Source organism: Dasypus novemcinctus, chromosome 7 (genome assembly GCF_030445035.2).
Source record: "Dasypus novemcinctus isolate mDasNov1 chromosome 7, mDasNov1.1.hap2, whole genome shotgun sequence".
NCBI classification, from domain to species: Eukaryota; Metazoa; Chordata; class Mammalia; order Cingulata; family Dasypodidae; genus Dasypus; species Dasypus novemcinctus.
This window is the reverse complement of record NC_080679.1, coordinates 68,157,418-68,178,000: the sequence shown is the minus strand read 5'-3', so window position 1 is coordinate 68,178,000 and position 20,583 is coordinate 68,157,418. Positions and strand designations below refer to the sequence as shown.

General features: G+C 41.9%; 1 protein-coding gene across 5 annotated transcripts in view; it reads right to left on the bottom strand.

Annotated features, from left to right (window-relative positions):
* Positions 1 to 20,338, bottom strand: part of ZNF385B (zinc finger protein 385B) — a 440,337-nt gene extending 419,999 nt beyond the window's left edge. For 4 of the 5 annotated variants that reach the window (XM_058300557.2, XM_058300563.2, XM_058300565.2 and 1 more), the window contains exon 1: positions 19,488 to 20,338. The gene's annotated coding sequence lies outside the window, so the exon portion shown is untranslated. Of the gene's footprint in view, positions 1 to 18,593; positions 18,680 to 19,487 lie in introns of those variants that run through there. The other variant, XM_058300558.2, reaches the window with a different exon arrangement.
* Positions 20,339 to 20,583: the final 245 nt, after the last annotated feature.

Here is a 20,583-nt window from a genome sequence, read left to right as displayed (position 1 = left end):
TGCTCCTCAACACAGACCCTGCGATCCTGGGGAAGAGGACACTGTGCTGTTGAAACAGCAGTTTTGCATATGCTATTTCATCTGCTTGGAATGCCTTCTCAGGATGGGAAGACATTGAAGGGACCTTTTTCTGGGAAACCTGCTCAGATGTACATTTTCAAAATAAAACTGATGGACTGGAGGCCTCTCTAGACTTTGGTGTCAAGGGTCCTGCTTCATGTGTTATGGAATCCTTGCCAACATGGGGGATCCCTATGACTAAACACGTACACAAACACAGCTTCTCTAGATAGATCACGTCTTCCATACTCCCCACAAAGTCCTGCCACAGCACTGGATGCTCTGAAGAAACAAATGGGTCCCACTAACCTAAGGAAATCTATCTCCTTTACCATTTATTCCCTATCTCCCTGCTTATACCTGCCAAAGGAAACTTTGGTCTCCCCTCTCAGGAGATACTCCCCTCATGGGGTCTCTAAAATACCAAAACCTAAATAACATGGAGGTGTTGTTTAGGTAACTTCTACTTTCTTCTCTTCAACCAACCTTACCCTCTGACAAGGGGAGAGCAGAGGGATAACTACCTGCTTGGAAAGGGAAGGGGCAAGCAGGTCCAGAAAGAAATATAAACTGTATCTCGGTGAATCACCCTTCCACCTGTGAATATATCTCAGTGAATCATCATTTCGCCTTTGCATGCATCAAGTGACTCACTCTTCCACCTGAGTATGTAGCTCAGCAATTACCTTTCCACCAGCATGTCTATTACTCCTCCACCTGCACCTATGTCTCAGTAAATCATCATTCTTAATTCATAATTTTCTTCAAGGATTTTAATTTAGTTTTGTGGTCAGAAATAATATATATAATTTTAAAATGTCAGGTAGGGACACACATTATGTAGAAGCACTTGACTATGCAACTCCTATTATCCAAGTTAAACTGTGATACAAGTTATGTGGCCAAAACCAAAATCTTTCTAGTAGCTTCTTTCTCTCTTTTCAAACCTTCAACATGGTTCATTCAGTGTTGGAAAGTATTGCCATTTCCTCAGGAGAGTCACCATTCATTGGCTTCACTTCATGTATCGACGTCCATAGCCTTTCGGTTCAATGCCACAACCCCTCAGATCACTTCCTCCTCTGGCCCATTTGGCAGCCAGACTCAAGCTGCTGCTGCTTTTTCCATCTGTCAAACTCAATCCATCTTTGGCACAGAGGCAGGGCCTGGAGAGCAGTCTGAGTAAAGAACAAGAATGGTGGGCTGAGTTTATACTGGACTTCATCTACTTCGGGGAGAAAAAGAGTTGTAAAAATGTGGAGAATTCCCTAGCAGAGGTTTGCTTCAAGGCTTTTGAGAGCTTGAACCCTGGGAGATAATGATCACACACAGTTAATAGCTTTACAGTGTCTGCCTAACTACAAGCATTCCTCTTTACCCCAGCAAGAGAGGGGTGAGGTGGCACCCACTGTGAACAATTTTGTACAATGTACCCATGCCCCTTGTTATAGCAGACTTGTCTAGAAGTGCTATCTGACCCAATCTGGCCATTTAGATCTAACAGGATATTCCTGTGTAACCTTCTTGAAAATGAACACCATCCTGCTTCATCCACTTGCTTGTTGTGGGACCTCAGGTCAGACATTTAACCTCTCTTGGCCTGTTTCTTCATCTGTAATGATTTCAACTAGATGACTTTAAAATTTCCCTGCTGTTGTTATTTTATGGTTTTAGTGATGAAGGTGGGTTCTAGGGTCAACAAGTCTGGATTCAAGATTATGTTCTATCACTCACTAGTCTTACTACCTAGAAAAGTTCCTCAACTTCTTAAGCATAATTTCCTTCATCCATAAAAAGGGAATAATAGTGCCTGCCTTTTTGTTGTGAGGATAAAATATTAAGTGCTTAAGATACCATGATAACATGTCAAGCATCCCATGGCCTTTGGCTACTATTGTTGTTGTTTCTGTATGGAACCAGATTCAAAACTGAAGTGGGGGGGATGGGGTGGAGGGAAGAGAACCAAGGGGGAAAGCACCTAGATTGTTCAGCAAAAAGGAAGGTTTTGAATAAGATCAATTCATTTGGCTCATAGTTAGTGCAAAAAGGAGGGGGAAGGGTGTCAGGCAAAGATTCAATGTGATTCTACAGGTATGTCAAAATGTTTAATTATAGCTTAAGGAGAGAAGGTAATACCACTTCTCTGGAGTTTTATGACTCTCAGAACTTAAATAAAAATCTAATAATGAAGTATACTCCAAATACAAATGGCATTGGATAAAATCATAACTGTCCCAAGAGTGATAAAGTCTATGAACTTAAACTTGAAGAACCATGTTCTAGATCTATTTATTCCATTCTTTCTTTGTAAGCTTGTGCTGACATGTACAATGTACGTACATGCATACACCTGGAATAATTCTTCCTTCTAGAGTTAGGATCAAGATGCTCACTACCCAAACACCATTCAAGACTGATTATCTCAGAAAATGTCCAGAAACTATGCTAACATCCCTAAAGGTTTCAATGTTTTAAGGAGTGTAGAAGAAGAAACTGCAAAATATGCTACAGAATTTCTTTCTCTATATAGATGCTATTTTATGACAGCAACGTACTGACATATATTTACTTAAATATTCAGCCTTATCTCAGTCCAATTCTTTAGGTGAGTCATGTGATCAACTGAAAAAGAATGAAGGAATTTAAGACAGTTAAGAGAAGAAAATAAAAGAACCAGTGATTCACAGTGTGGCATAATAAAATGCCAGCTTCAAGAGATGGAAAATCTTAGCAATCTGTGGTTAGTGAAAACAGTTTGACCCAGGGTACTCCAGCCAGAACAAAAAATGCCCTCTACCTATAAAGCCAAGAGTTAATGCCGCTAAACTTGATGGGAACAGAGAACAAAGATAAAGTTTTCATTCAAAGGGCATGTCACATCTGTCACTTATATAAAAGGACTATATGGATCATTTGCATCAGATTTTTCAAACCACATTTGCAAAGATTTACAACTCTTGTCCCATTTTCTAGGCTGTATATATAAAGCAACCTGTGAACAAATGACCCTTTCAGATGGTCACACTAGGAAACTGGCAAGAGTTTCACTATTTTGGGGATCTTAGAGACCTCCTAGGGAATGCAAGAACTAAATCATCCATTATTCTATATTTTCAACTTGATGTCAGGGGCCCTAGAATTTAAGGTAGTTCTAGTATATTAGAGCAAAATGAGTGCTATAAAGCCATGCTATCATCTGTCTCATTTCAACAATCTTACACAAGCAAGAGTTGCCATGTCATGTGCTGGCAGGACTTTTACATTTCAAAGATTCTCTTCTTAGATGACATTCTTTCCACTAATATATGTGTACATGGTAGATACTGAATATGTCATTTTAATTGACTTATGGAATATCATCTCCATGAAGGTGCTGACTTGCTGACCATCAAAATAGCCTTTAAAGCACTTTTACATATTAAACTTGGTTTTATTCAGTTACTCTTATATTTTACATTTTAAAGTCATATTCTTATTAAAACTTCTAGAATAGCTGTTTTCAGAATTTGGAATTTAAGTGGCCCAACGGCCTCAGCATTTTGTAGCCATTTCAGAAACAAGAGGTCTAGCATTTAATTTAAGTTGTTCTAATCATTCAGCTGTCTGAACTGGTGTATTTCCTGCCCTTTACATTTGCCATTTGGCACAATATTTTCAAGTAGGAATTTGCTGACACAGGTGGTGAGCTTAGGAGGTCATTTACCCAGGAAGTCTTTTAACTGAGATAAGCATTCTCTAACCTGCTTGTCTATTCATTTGCCTGTAAATAATCCCCCATGTGCTTGAAAAAAAACTTCTGTTTTATTTCATATATAAAGTCCAGAAATTGTTCCTGAGGAAACTCTGGCATGTTTTCCATCAACAGACCAGCCTCTCAGTGAACCAGAGGGCCAGACCCATAGCCAGAAGTCTGGAACAGAGAAGAACCTCTAGTGGCAGGGGGCGCCATTAGGTAACTGTACTTCTCAAACTTTAATTTGCAAACAAATCACCTGGAAGTTTTAATTGGTCTATTGGTTTAGGGAGGGGCCCCAAGATTCTGCATTTGTAACAATCTCCCAAGTGCTGCTGATGCTGCTGGCCCACAGACCAACTTTGAGCAGCTGTACCTAGAGACTACAGACAGTTCAGAGTCCACTCACCTTGCAGAGACACCAGGCTTGCTCTGCCAGTCTTGAGCTATGCCACCTTGAGCACAATATGTAACTTCTCTGTGCTTCAATTTCCTCCTCCCTAACACTTGGCAAGAAATAGAAGCTCTTCCCAAATTCAGGGAGATTATGAGAATGTGAATGAATAAATACAGGTGAAAGTATTCTGAAAAAGTTTAATGAGCTACCCAATGAACAGTCTTTGAAAATTTTTGAAGGACAAAAAGATACCTCTTCCCGTAAAACAAACAGGTTGGATGCTTTTGCTTCGGCTATGAGCATTTCATTCCATTTTTCCCCAAAAAACTGTTGCTCAAGGTTCTTGCCTTCTGACCAGGCTATAGCTGATAACCTGGACTTTTACACAAAGCTACTTTTTAGAGGATCCTGAACTACACCCTGAGGAGTAGCACAACCATCGTGATCACTCTTCCTTCCAAATCCCAGGGTCCAGTAACTTAGTCTCAAGACACCAAGCTAGGGAAATGGACTTGGCCCAGTGGTTAGGGCGTCCGTCTACCATATGGGAGGTCCGCAGTTCAAACCCCAGGCCTCCTTGACCCGTGTGGAGCTGGCCCATGTGCAGTGCTGATGAGCGCAAGGAGTGCCGCCTCACACAGGGGTGTCCCCCGCGTAGGGGAGCCCCACGCACAAGGAGTGCGCCCCGTAAGGAGAGCCGCCCAGCGCGAGGGAAAGTGCAGCCTGCCCAGGAATGGCGCCGCCCACACTTCCCGTGCCGCTGATGACAACAGAAGCGGACAAAGAAACAAGACGCAGCAAATAGACACAGAGAACAGACAACTGGGGGAGGGGGGGAATTAAAATAAATAAATCTTTAAAAACAAACAAACAAACAAAAAACACCAAGCTAAGAATTCCACTGTAGAAGGAGAAGAGGACAATATTCTATCTCTATATGGTTCATAATTTATAGAATTTTCTCTTAAAATTCACCTCTTGCCACCTGCTTGTTTCAAACATGATGAAAATAAAGACCAAGAAAGAGAAATCCCTTGTGGAATATCACAATAATTAGGGATGGAAGCAGGACTGGAGGCCACAAGGTTCATTCCCAGTTCAGTTTTACTGCCTCTCATCAACGTTGGAGGAAGTTTTCCTAGATCTTCTCCAAACTCCTTGCAAGTCACCTGCAGACACTCTGGATTTGGTAACAGCAGACAACAGTGGCACCATAGCACCAAAGCAAGTAAATGTTGAACTAAAGGAAAGGGAAAGAAGCCACTGGAGCAATGGAGAAGCATTAGAAAGGATTGGAATAAAGAAGCCTGAGGCTTACATAGCAGGTCACTCTTCTTCTGTCCCTTCAGAGGAGACTCAGGGAAGAAGAACTGAAACTCTTACTGGGCCTACAGATATACTCCAGAGATGCTCTCATCTATTTTAACCTATTTTAATCCAGTTTAAACAAAATGTCTGTTGTAAAGTGTATTGAAACAAGCCGGCCCCCCTATTAGTAGAGTAACTGCTTGCCATATGGTCAGGATGATGGCACACAGCTCTAGCAAAGGAGTTTGTAAGCAGTAGAGCATGCCAAGAGATGAGACCTGGACCAGGAAGGTGGTATTGCACATGAAAAGAGACAGCCAAATGCAGACTGACTAGCTGAGAAAAAGAGGTGAGGAGTACTAAGTTATGAGTTATGGTGTTGTGTAGTGAGAAATGGGCTCAGGGAAGATTTATTATGCTCCATTTCCACTCTGCTAGCTGGCTGCACGGTCTCAGAGGTAGAGATTTACTGAGGACTGAAATTTTATATCCAGGGACACTCTCTCAAATAATCTAATTTGGTGAGATGAGAAAATCATATCTTGTAAAACTATCATTCCTTTCCAAAAGCCCATATAAAAGTTCCCAGGCTGTTGAGGTGTCCAGCCATAGCACAAGCATCTATTGTAGGTGACATGAAGACAATGGATTTAAAGATGAAATTATTTTAATAAGAAATCCTACTACTCAGTATGTGCAGTTTGTTCTTTACAAACTGAACTTCATAAATTTTTATAAGGTGTCTATTTATTGTCAGGCTCAGGAGCTGCTGTGTCACTGTTGCTCAAAGTTTTTTCAAATAAAGGAATCTTTATCTTGGTGTGATACATTACATGATATTAAGATATGACTCCACACCTACTTCCAGTGTCTCCTCAGTAACATTCACAGCATCTATGATGGAGTTTAAAATAAATATAGTTCTAGTCACTGTTAAATGGGTTACTCTTTCAGCCACTGTACATGGAAGAGCAGAATACCTCAGCAGGAAGACAACTTGACTGCCTTCTACACATTCTAGATGGATGAGAAGTGATGCTTGGGAGCTCAATAAAACCCATAGCAAGGAAACTTCTTCAGAACTTGCATGTTGGTGCCTTTCAGGGGTTGAAGAAAAGGGGAAAGAGAGATAAGGGGGTTATTTCCAAACAATAGCAGCTAGTATTTTACACATGCCCATTATATTTCTGACACAGAATAAACGTTTCATATACGTTATCTTTTTGGAGTCTTTGCAACCTGAGATATATAATATTATGCCCATTCTAGAGGAGAGGAGACTTCAGCGTGGAAATGTTTATAACTTTCCCAGAGACACACAGCAAGGATACTGTCTGGATCCATCAGACCACAAAGAACACAGTCTTCTCCCAATACCACCTCCTAAAAAGAATTCTAAGCTCAACATTCCTTCCCTCATGAGCATCATTCTTGTTTCTTGGTTATCCAAGAGAATACCAAGTGAAGAAAAGGACTTCAGGAAACTTTGAAGGGAAAAGAGATGATGAATTACAGAATTTAAAACCTGAATGAGCCCCTGAAAATTGTCTCGACAAACATTTCATTTTACTGAAAAGAAACAGCAAGATGGTCACCAGACTTGTTTGGGCCACAGGGTTAGTTAACAGCAGAAGCGGGATCTCCTACTCAGTCTACCACTCGTTCTGTGCACAGGCATGGAGGAAAAAAGGGGTTCCGGGAAAAGTGTTTTCCTCTTCTCCAACTTTGGGGGAATTTTTTCTTCTCATTCTCTTCACTGCCTGTTATGGGCTTGCTGAATTGTGTCCCCCCAAAAGATAGGTTCAAACCCTAACCCCCAGTTCTGGGCATATGACCTTATTTGGAAACGGTTTTTTGAAGATGTGATTAGTTAAGATGAGGCCAAACTGGATTAGGGTGGGCCCAAATCCAGTATGATTCATGTCCTTACAAGAAGGGAGACGAGACACAGACAAGGACACTGAGGAGAATGCCATGTGATGCTACAGACAGGAAAGAAGGCCATGTGCAGGTGGAGGCAGAGCTCCATCTATTTGCTGACAGATGCCAAGGATTGCTCTCCATCGCCAGAAGCCAGCAGAGAGCTCGAAACAGATTCTTCCAACAGAATTCAGAGGAAGCATGGCCCTGTCAACACCTCGATTTCAGACTTGTAGCCTCCAAAACTGTGAGACAATAAATTTCTGCTGTCTTAGGCCCCCTGGTTTGTGGTCATTTGTTATGGCAGCCCCAGCCCCTTCCCTCTTCCCCTGAAAGTAGAATGGATGGGATAGGAGTGTGGTTAGGATTGGAAAGGTAGTGTCAGGAGGAGAAAGAATATTCTGGTGTTTTTTCCTATTAGTTCCTCAACTTGAGGATAAAAGGCTTCCCACGTATTTCTTTTAAGGGGGTGGGGGATAATTGGAGGAACAATCAAACTTCAGTCCACAATAAATTTGCATTTGCTATTTGCCAGACACTTCAATAGTCATTAGCTTGATGAATAAGTCAGATGGCCTGTTCTCAAGGAGCTTACAATCTAGTGAGAAAAATCAATACGAGCAAACCATTACATTTTACAATTGCAAACACTGTAAGAGAAGCATAGACAAAGTGATATGGGACATGAAAAGATTATCAAGGAATTTTTGGGCAGGGCAGCTTGTGGAAAGTCACCAAAGATGATCACAGGGACTGACCCTTGTGTGAGGGACAGGAGAACAACTGCAGAATTCTGGCTAAGAAAGGGCAATGTGAGGCTTCTGCTTTGGCTGTCAAATGAGATAAAATCTGGCCCACAGTAGGTGCTCAATAAATACAATCTGTTTAAAACCTGGAATGATTGAAATAATTGTGTTTTTTCCAGAGTCCAGGAGATCTCTTCCTCTACCTTTTTCCCTATATGTCTCCCACCCCTGCCTATAGTCATTCCTCAAATTAACTTATCACTAGTGCCAAGAAGGGGACAGATTGGAGAGAATGGTCAAGCTTCCACTCATGCAGGAATTTCCTCTTTGCTGTTTCTGGAGGCTAACCCTCTCCTCATTGCATACTTTCAGCTAGAGCAAATGTGAAACATCAAAACATCCACTCCATTATTGGACAGTTTGAATCATTAGAAAGTTACTTCTCATACTGAGCTGAAATCTGCCTTCCTACAATCCCACTCACGGAATCTAGTTGTGCCTGGTGGAACTTCAGAAAAGAAATCTACTTCTTTGTCCACATGTCATCCCTTCAAGAGTGTGAGGCACTATCATGTCTGTTCTAAGGTTTTTTATCTGGCAACAGATGAAGTGGGGCAGGCCATGTCCTCTTGCTATATGAAGTTATGGAACAGCAGCCATGGGGGTGGAGAGAGACTCTCAAAGGCTCTGCGTTATGTCTTTCATCATGCAAGGCTCCTTAAAATGACTTTGGCCAGTGCTGAAAGCATGATGTGAAGTGCACACTTTATCATAGCTAAAATAAGGTTTGAGAGAAATAAAGAGCTGGTCCAGAGCCAATAGGCCTTTGGAGGTTTAAGACCTCCCAATCAAGCCCAGGCCCTACCGTAAAAATCCATCCTGCAGGGGACTCCTCAAACATCCACCATAACCAGACCTACAGAACAGTTCAGACGCTGTTTTTAAATGTTTTTATTAATGTTAAGAAATAAGCTTGACATGTGATCAGTAATTTCCTTTTCAGAAGAGCCACAAGGTCTAATAACACTGCTATCTCTTATATGCATAATTCCTTCTTGCTTTTAATTTGATGGGTTATATCATTTTCAGGATAGTTTTGCTAGACATCCACCTTCACCAACTCCTGCTCCCTTCAGTTACCACTGAGCCTTTCCTTTCTGTTGAGGAAAGAAGTTGTCGACATCTATGTGGACTGAATCAGGCTGAACCCAGGGTTCAAATATAACGTAACCCTACAAGGTAGAGATGCTAAACCTTTGACCTTCATGCCACTTTACTCCGTTACTGTCTGAGGTTTTACAGATAACAAAGGGATATTTAACAGGATAGAACACTATTGCTGGATTTAAAAATGATTGATGATCAGAGCTGTTCATGACATAATGTTAATAATTTTAACATCAATTTTTATCATTACTGTATACAGCAACATTATAAAATCTAGTAATTTTCATTTTTAAATGGCTCTATTAAAGTGCATACCTTGAAGACTTAGAAGAATTGTTATACATATAAATAATTTCTCTGGCTAAATTTATTGGTACTTCTTTTTTCCTTGATACTTCTTGACAATTCAGAAGCTTAATTCCAAGAAATCAAATATTTCTAACAATCAGCTTGCCTTTCACCCATACCAGCCAAGAATATATTATACACTTCCTTTTTCAATACAAGAAGACAACAGATCTGAGGACTTGTGAAATTCTCGACAAATTTAAACACTGCTTATGTAAGCCATACACAGTAAGGCAAGAAAGCATTCAAGGATTTGAAAGAGCTTAAAGGGGTCTTTCTACCAGGACAGCAGCAGTTTGAATGAGCACCACCACATCTGTATATTTGCACGGTAATTTTAGTCTCTGTTTGGCAGACCATAGAGAAAGAAGCCTATTGTTTCCCACCATAAAACCACAAGGACAGGACAAATGGCTATTCCCAGCACGTTGAGATGGGAGAAGCACAGAGATATGAGAAGGAAGAGACACTGTCGACATTATACAATCATGGCGGTCTCCGTACCACTGGCCATTTGGTCACTAGCCAATGTGGTTACCAACATCACTGGGATTTTCTCAACCTCTGAATCATGCAGGCCGAGGCAAACCTCCATAGAGTACCAATTAGAAAACTCCAGCCAGGCATAACTATCACCTGGGAAGCCAGGGAAAAACTGATGGCTCCAAGACCTCACCTCCCCTAGTCTCCTTTCAGATTTTACAGGGTTAGGTTTGGACCCTGGACTCTGTATATCACAAGCTCTCCAGGACACTAAGGCAGGTTGCCAATGGTCTACACTGTCATGGAGAGGAACCATGGTGGACTGCAAAGTGAGAGTAAAAACAAGTAAGTGGTCAGAGAGAATACAGTCTGGTTCTCTCTAATTCACATGGGACAGGCTCCTCACAGATGAATTTCAGAGTCACTTAGGGAAGGAGTGCTCTGTGGTTAACTTAGCATGGGGGGACTGAGCTTAGAATTCTTTATCTGACTTTCACTGAGAACCACAAGTAATTCTGACATGCACCCCAGTTAAGAACTAGAACAAATCTAAAACAGAGTTTTTCCAAGTGTGGTCTGTGCATCACCTGGGATACTTTTAGAATATTTAAGTTCCTTGGTCCCACCTCAGATCTGGTGAGTCAGGGTCTTCAAGGGTGAAGTCTGGAAATCTGAATTTTTAGCAAGCAAGGATTCTTCTACATGCTGAAGTTCAAGAATCACCATTGTAGCAGTTTGATACGGTTATGAATTCTGAAAATAGATATTGGATTATGTTTGTAATCTGGTCTGTACCTGGGCATGATTAAGTTATGATTAGGGTTTTGATTGGGCCACATCATTAGGGCTTTGAGTCCCCACCCCTTGGTTGGTGGGGACTCACAGATAAAAGGTATGGCAAAGGACAGAGTTAAGGGTTTTTGATGTTGGAATTTTGACGTTAGAGTCTTAAACTGGAGCTCCGGGAAGTAAGCTCACAGAGGAAACAGAAGCAAGCCCCAGGAAGGGAAGAACCCTGAGCCTGGAAAGAAGCAAGCCCTGGGAAGAGAGGAACCTGAACCCAGAGAGAAGCAAGACCCTGGAAGAAAGGAACCCAAAAAGCCTGAACCCTCGCAGACACTGGCAGCCATCTTGCTCTAACACATGAAAACAGAATTTGGTGAGAGAAGTAATTTATGCTTATGGCTTCGTATCTGTAAGCTCCTACCCCAAATAAATACCCTCTATAAAAACCAACCAATTTCTGGTATTTTGCATCAGCACCCCTTTGGCTGACTAATATAACCATACTAGAGATGTTTTTAGGACCAATCTCATCAACACAAGCATGGGGCACAAAGAGAAGACTAAAATCTTAAACTCCACATTCAGAGTCTTGAAGATTTTATCCTATGGAAGGGAGACTGACCAATAAGGACTACACATTCAATAGCAAGGTATATATGGGTTTGAAGTCTTTAGTAATCCTACCTATAGTTGACCAATTTTATCATTTTCCTGCCAATTATTTTTTTCTAAATTCCACTTTAGAAAATCCCTTTCAGCTGTTAAAATAAAGATCCATGAACCCAAGAGGATCTAGGTAACTATTCAACATTAATTCAGGTGCCTGAAAAGATACTGCCATTGAATGAATCCACCCTTGTTACAGACCCTGGCTGCATAAGCTGGTTTCTATACCTGGATCTCTGATTTGGGTAACTCCCAAGCATTCCAGACTCCCACATGCCTATCAAGTTCAGGAAGCACATTCATGCAAAAACTACATTTTAAGTCACTTGGTCTTTCCAAAAATCCTACCACCCACATTATATATTCTGTTAGTAAAAATTTACCTATGCCTCACATGGATACAAATTCTCAAGAGTCCTTGAACTGTTTTAAAGTCCATACCTCTATTCTCCCTTTTACTTCTTGTTCTTCAAGTAAACAAGGAAAGGTGAAACAAAATATATATATAATTGAAAATACAGACTGTTTTAATCAGGAATTGCAAAAGATCTCTTGGCAAAGAAATCCTTGTAACTTTGAGGTATTTGATATTAATAATTAATCTCTACCATGTATAGTAATAGCTTCATTAGTACTGCGGGTGCCAGGGACTTTGCTAAGAATGCATATTTTCATTTTACCTGACAACAATCCCATGAAACTTTCTTTCATTGTCCCACATTCAGAAAACTAAGATGCAGAAAGGTTAAAAAAGCTTGGTCAGGGGAAGCGGACTTGGCCCAGCAGTTAGGGCGTCCATCTACCACATGCGAGGTCCCCCGGTTCAAACCCCGGGCCTCCTTGACCCATGTGCAGCTGGCCCATGCGCAGTGCCAATACACGCAAGGAGTGCCGAGCCACACAGGGGTATCCTCCACATAGGGGAGCCCCACCCGCAAGGAGTGCGCCCCATAAGGAGAGACGCCCAGCGGGAAAGAAAGTCCAGCCTGCCCAGGAATGGTGCCGCACACACGGAGAGCTGACACAAGATGACGCAACAAAAAGAAACACAGATTCCCAAGCCGCTGACAACAACAAAAGCGGACAAAGAAGGCGACACAGCAAATAGACACAGAGAACAGACAACGGAGGGGGAGAAATAAATCTTTAAAAAAAAAAAAAAAGCTTGGTCAAATTCACACAGCTAATAAGTGGAAGAACTTGAATTTACAACCACAAAGTCTGACTCTAGAACCTAAACTCAACCGTTAGGCTATATTACCATTTTCAGTGGTGCAACAGATGCAGGGATGAGATGTGCTTAATCATCAGCATTTCCTGATATTATCTAAGAACATACACAATCACCAATTTATTTGAATAAAAATATTCCATACACACAAAATTAAAATGTCTGTGTTTATATGCAATTAAGTTGTTGCATGTTGTGCACAAACAATAGGATGGTATGCTTTGTATTCTTATTCTAAGCATTAGATTTTTCATACGGTAATACTTACCTTCAAAGTAAGTATCAAATCTAAGAACATCACAGAGAACACACAATTTCTATGTAGAGTTTAAATTCTTGTGTTAATACTAGTAGGTTTTCTACCCTTACTTGTAATGTTTAATTTCCCCAGGCTTGAATTTCAAATATTCTAGAGTCTCTGGGTCTCATTTGCCCGATTTATCAATGAGGATTTTACCCAAAGATTCTTACTAACCCTAAAGACACAATGATTTAATGAGTCACTGACTGAATAGAAGTAAATCCCATATCCCTATCTAATATCTCACAGAAATAGCAATCTTTTATGTCTGAGATGAATTAGAATCTGAACCTGGTTTGCATACGTTGTGAGCTCACCAATAGTCCGGGCTGCTAGACTATGAAAGTCTTACTTAATGAACTACTATCCCATTTTAACTAGTACACATAAAAAATCACAGCTCTCTGTAGAATTCTGCACAATTTTAAAGCAATTTTATTGAAGCAAAGATTTAGAAGAATTAGTTGATTATCTTTCACAATGGGCCTTTTCTCATTATAGCTCAAAAGCACTTTTCAAATTTTGTGGTATCTTCTTAATTGCATTATAAAAAAAGTATACAACCAGTACAGAAAATAAGCACTAGGTTGTTAGTGAAGATTTAAAAGAAAAGTACTCTTTCTGATCAAAAAGTAAATAAAGCAGAAATGTAACTTTCTTTCAAGAGAAAAAAGTGTGACACACTACCCATCTGCAGCTCTTGCACATGCAAAGGACATCAGCATAGCCATGGATATTCAGGACTAGGTGCCTATACCAGGCCCACTGGAATTACATAGTACCCCTTTTATTTATTTTCAGATGCTTACAGAAAACAAAATGGGATGTGGGCAGTCAGTTAATATTGGTTATGTCCATTTTTCCCACTTCTGTTTTGCTGATGTAATGCTAACATAATAGCACAATGATTATTCCAGAATCTCAGCCAAAAAGAAAAGAAAGGGTTGATTAGCTTTAGCCTGCATGGGACAGGATAGCTCTATGTGTATGTTTTCTTTTTTCTTTCTAAATTGCATTTCCCATTATAAACTCAGAAATGTAAATTCTTAGCACATTCATATTTATTTCCAAAATAAAATGCTCATAGACCCATGAATTTCAATCCTTTTTATTTGTTGATGATAGAACTGTCTTTATTAAAGAACTAAATCATTTTTCATAATATAGGTATGAAAGTATGGCCATCTTTTTATATTAGTTTATATTTATTTTAATCCATCTCTGCTATTTATGAGATAATAGAGTTGATGTGGCACCAAATGGATCAAAAAATAAAAGGGTGATTGGTTTTTATTAGTGTATATTCCATCCTCTAAATTTTTTCACTGACTTCCAAAAAACCTGCTCATAAATTTCTCTTCAAACTGATTATACAGATTGTTATGAATTGCTGAACAGACAGTGTTAATTCTGCTAAAGCCAGATGATCCTTAACTGACTCAGGAGACAATAGCATCCTAAGAGTGTGACTGATATAAACTACCACGACTTCTGGAACTACACTGTGAACAGTATTCCACCACTGGCTCCACAGACATTATCTCATATAATCCTCACAACAACTTTCGTAGATGAAGAAACTGAAGTTAATCGAGGTTTGGGAATGACTGGATTAGAGGATACCTTCCTTAGTAACTATGACTGTCTCCAATGATTGCTAGAACAACAAAGTTCAAATTGTTCATCTGCAACAGGATCCTGAAACAGACCGTAGCTACTTGCATCACTAGACGATCCTTGTCTCCTCTACCAACCTGCTCCTTCTTCCCCCTGTGAAGATCCTACATGGAATCTTAGTGCTGAAGTAGACCAAGAAAGTGTAATCCACACCCTCTGTCTATAAGTAACGAATCCAAAAAGATACAACTTAGCCCAAGAGTCCACAATGCCAGTAAAAGTGGGAAGGGAGCTTAGGTTTCCTGTGTCCTATTTCAATGCTCCTTTAACTGAAAAAATTTGGAAGCAATAAGAAAACAGATGGGGCAGGGAGTCAACCAAGGCACCTGAAGAGAATTTCAAGGACCAATGCAAGCAAATAAGAGAAAAAGAAATCAAAGCAGAGTGAGAAAGAACAGTCACAATCTGTAAATAATGGGAAAATGAGAAGAATATATAATGAAGCAATATAATGGGCTAGAGAAAAAAATATTAATATTAAGAGAGAACTAGCAAGTGAAATGATGTAACATTAAAATAAGAAAAAAATATCAGGCAGGCAGAGAAGGGCTGCCAAAACCCCCAAAACCTGTTAGGTATTATCTACTACCTTTGTTACTCAAAGTGTGGTTGAAGGATCAGCTATTTCAACATCACCTGGGAGCTCATTAATAATTCAGCATCTCAAGTCTCATCCCTACCTGCTGAACCAGAATCTGCATTTTAAGAAGATACCCTTGTGATTTACATCCACATTTACTTTTGAGAAGCACTGGCTCTACTATCAGAACCAAACTGAAGTCAAAACAAAATAAACAGCTATTAACAGCTACAAAATAGCTATTACAGAAGTTGGGAGTAGAGTACCAGATAGAATTCAACCAAATTAAATTCTCTGTTGATGCCCATTGATAGGCCAGCCCTAAGTTGGGTATTTCAGGAATGGAGCGCCAAGGCTGGCATGTTTGCTGTGGTGGCCTTAGGGGAGAAGGCAGGGAACACAGAATTCTGACAAAGGCTGTGACATGCTGCAAGAGGAGTTCAAGCAAACTGTATCAGGGTTTGGAGGAGCAAAAACTGGAGTTCAGAGGAGACCAGGAAGTAGGAAGCAAGTGTGCCAACTCTGTGACAGATGGAAGTGGTTGTAGGTAAGAGGAAGGACTTGTTCCAGGCAAAGGGTACACACAAACAAATATGCAGAACCCAGAGGCCTGCTGTGTGTTGAAGGAAAGTACCCTTCAACCTAGAGCAGTGGTTTTCAAACTGTTTCAAGGAGACTCATGACTCTGATGATGCCTCACCAACTACTAAGGGTAGAGAGGGGAGACTGGTGAGATTGCTTAGTCCCCTTTCAACCACATAAGATCATATTTTTAAAATGGATTCCACCATTGAAAAAAATAAAACTTGAAAAATATCATTGCATTACACAAAGTACATGAGAAAGTATGACCTAGAGCCATGCCTAGCAGGTAGTAGGCGCTTAGATATTAATAAATTAATAAATGGATGAACATATCAGTCAAGGAGATCAAAGTAAAAAAATGCTTGGGGTTTGAATACAGAGGGGCTTAAATGTTAGAAGAGAGGTTTGTATGTCATTTGGTAAGTCACTGGGGAAAAGTAAGAGAGTAACCGAGCTTGGCTCCACTTTACGAAGCTTATTCTGCAACCCAAGTGTAAAATGAATTAGAAAAGAGAGAAAAAAAGGAAATTACTAATCAGGAAGCCATCATGGTAGTCTCTAGAAAGAGCAAGGAAGAGTCTGAATGAAATTGGTAACTCTGGGAATAGAAAGATGGAGAAACAGGCTTCATGAGACATTGTTGGAGATGGAATCAGTGGGATCTGCTGGTGAATTATATGTGGAAAAGCAAGGAGGAGTGCCTGGGAGAAATAGGGAAATTGACAGAGACGCAGTCCTTTTCATTTAAGGAGAAAAGATGTTGCTTGGAGTTTAGCCCTGTGAGATTTGAGGCACCAGAAAGCAATATAAAACCACGTCTTAGGTGGTTCAAAATGTAAATACAGAATTTAGGAGGAAAAGCAGACCTAGCAATGTCACTTTAGGAAGAAATAAATGAGCACTAATAAAAGGACATCACTGAATAAAAAGTAAAATACAAAGGAGCAAAAAGGAAATAATCTATTAAAGCAAAGTGGATCGAGAGAAACCCGCAGACTGTTTTTAAAGAGTAAGGTAAAAAGCCCTCATCCAGACATATGGGGAGCAGAGATAGGGGTGGGGGAAGTGGCAAAACTAAGATGGCGAAATTGTGGGGGTGGGTGGATCACAATTTAGAAAACAACACAGAGGCAGATAAAAAGCAGTGGGAAGTTGGGACACATAGACAAAACACTCTTCACTGCTCTCGAGATCTTCGAAGGTCTTACAGCAGAAGCAGAAAGTCTATTTTTCTCTATTTCCGTGAATAAAGATTTTTCACAAATGAAGCAGTCACTCCTGTAAGAAATTACTTAATTGTTCAAGTCTTTAATATAAAGTGCTGCTGCTAAAAATTAAGCAATGGCCTAACATATTCGAACTCAGCAGGCAGAAAAGGTCAAACCGGGTCAGTCCAAGAACCTAAAAGCCTCCTCTTTTCCATGGTCCCCAGCGCCATGCAACATTGTTCTATTTAACCTTTTGGAGTGGTTTTTGTTTTGAAGGACTTTTTTTTTCTCTCTGAGCCAAATCACTAGCCAGAGAAAAAGAATGCTGATAACACCTGATCCACTTTGATAGACCCTCATATAATAGTTACACTGAAAACGTTCTCCAATGGTTGACAGGTCTCACTAATTAATTAACCATGTTTGGTGACAAGTACGATTAACAGTTCCTTCTCAGTTGTGAAGAAAAGAAAATACGTCCCTTCTGCCTCAGTTCAAAAAGGATACATTAAATTTACTGTTTTCTTTTTGCTCTGTGAATCTGCTGTGAAAATGCTGTAAAATAGCAACAGTTTTCCTTAATATGAATGCTACTTAGTGGCATTAAACTTCTATAAAGAGATCATTATTTATATAATGTAAAATAATATATGCCTGTCCCAATGAAGTACACAAGGAATTATACCACAAAACATTTATATCACCAGGCTGATTCCAGAAAAGACAGTTAAGTTTTCCTTTGTGAGGAGAAACCATCTTCCCAAAGGCATTTTACTACAAATGCATCCAAGAGGTCAAGGAGATCTACAAGAATAGCTATTTGATTTGTGGGTTTCATCCCAAGCGTCCTCAAATCACTTTTGGAAATGAGTAGGAGTGCAAATTATAAATCCACAAAATACCTGATTTATGGGAATAGAGAATCTGAACTACAACCAGCATTTTGACCAAATAAACATTTTTTTTTCACCTCAAGGAACAATAGGGTTTGCAATGCAATAGTTTGCATTCTAAAAGGCACTTATCTATCACAGGGAAGGGGCAGGACATACTCGATGCACTTATAGCATCAAAATAAGACAAAAACCCTCTGAAAACAGGTGAAATCAGGTCCTGAAATATTTAAAGGAACTCTTTCAAGCCCAAACCTCTAATTTTATCTAAGATGTAGCTTACTGGCTTTGTGAAAAGACTTCTTTTTAATTTGATAAATGTATTTCCTGCAACTTCACAAAGCGTACAGAAGCTGCCAGTTTCCAAGATTTAGGTTGACCCTAGAATGCAAATTAAACGATTTGTTTCTTCTGTTTGAGCATTTTTTGCTACATCTTGACAAGGTTTCACCTTGGTGTGATGCTTCTCAACAAAGAAAAAGCAAAGAGAAATGCAAGCCTCACCTCTGTACGAAAATGAAGAAAATGAAGACATCTCCCAATCCAAGAACTTTTGAAAGCGCATTCCAAAACTGCTTTTATTTTATACTGATTGGAACTAGGGGCAGCAGGGGGTTGTTGGCAATTTATTTCCTTTGAAGGACCCACAACGCCCCCCATCCAGCCAGTTTCACTATAAAATCAGTTGTCTTCCAGAGCCTGGCGAAGCACTCCGGGAAGAAGCGTCCTGCCAGCTCTCCCTTCTCCCCATGCCCCCCCCCCCCCCACCCGCGCACTTAAAGGTGGCGAAGCAGATGGTCCTTCCTCCCCACTTCTCCTTATCCCTTCCGCAGTCCCACAGTGTCCTCCCACCCTGTGCGGATACCTTCACCCGGAGTTTGGTAGCCAAGGCAGCCCCTAGGTGCTCCCTGCAATAGCAAACTTTGTGGATCTCCTTGCCTCACCGCCCCCATCTCACCTTTCTTGAGTTGCTGAACTCTCCGGGGACTCTAACCCTCGTCCCCAAACCACCCATTTCCCTGTAATGAAGATGTCAAACCCCAAACTTCCCAGCCCAGCTGCTGATGCTAGGGGTGGAAGGGGGGCTCCTTGTCCTTTCCCCCTATTCCACTGCCTTCCGGCCTTGGGAAATGGAGTCCACATTGGGGACTCCTCTGCCCCTCAGGCTTCCACTTTCTCCTTCTAAACTCCAGGGTTCGAAAACGCCTTGCTGCTTCTGCTCCTCTACAAGTGGGACCGCGGGACAAAGTGCAAACTCTATCCGGAGAGGTGCTCGGAGCCATTCCCTCCGGCGGCGCGCCCAGGTGCCTGCTCGCCCTCCGAAGGCTGGCGGGGGCCAGGTGGGAAGGCGGCGTCCGCCCTGGGCGCGCCGGCTCGAGCTGGACGCCAGGAGCATACCTCGGCGCGCTGGCCGTGGGCGCATGGGGCAGCGGCTTCTCCAGCAAGAAAGCTGTTGCTCCGGCGGTTGCGGCGGTCCCGCCGGGGCTGCGTAGGGGCTTTGCGCAGACGCTCTCCCGCAGCCGCGCCGTGGCGGCGGCGATAGCTCCGCCGGGCTCGGCCCCGGAACTGTCCAACTCCCGCGCGCGCGGGGCTGAGGCGCCCGACCGCGGCCCCGCGCTGAGCGCCTGCGCGCCCGGCCTCGCCCAGGTGCGAGGCGTTCGTGGCGAGCCCGCTCGGCGCGCCCGACCGGGGGCTGCGCTCGGGCGGGGACCAGCAGCCCGCCGGCTCGCCCTGGCCTGGCCGGAGGCTCGACCACGCGAACGCCGCTCCCGCGCGCCGAAGCTGCTGACGGTTCACCAGGCAGGCACTCGCGAAGCTTACACACCAGGGCGAATGAGGCGGGACCGTCTGGAGGCTCGTTGACACTGCAGAGTCTCCCGCAGCATCGCTGCGTTTAAATCCCGCCTTTCAAGGCGTGCGCGCACAGCCAGGGAGCAGGGGCAGTGTCCCGACGAGGGGCTCCAGCGCGGTCCTCGCGGTCCTCCGGGAATCAGGTCCCGGAAAAAAAAATGTGTGGCAACGGCAGGGAGTTCTCAAAACCGGGATGCCAAACAAGCGGCGCAGTGGGGCGGATGTTTCAAGTATTAGTCAAGCCAGAGTGAAAACTCTCTTCTTGGAGATTGTCAGGACCAGTTGTTTGTTTTCCCTCTTTGACCAGTGCTGGGCTCAGACACCACACGAATCAGCCCCAGCATTTTTGGCGGAGCCGGGAAGGCCCGGAGCGATGAAGGCATCGCACGCAGACTAGCGGTGGACCTGAGAGACTCATGGGGTGGGGAGAGGGAGTCGTTTTCCTCTGCATTTCTTTCCCGTATTTATTTGTTTTCAGTACTCGTGTTTAGTTTCAAAACTGAAACATGTCATCGGTTACCCTGATGTAGGGCACTTTTTCAAAATAGTGCAAACACAGCCAAGGTGCTAGCGTTTGAAGGGAGGAGCCCTGGGAAAGAAAATATTTAAGGGGAAAGGAAATATAATTTTAAAAGAACAGTTT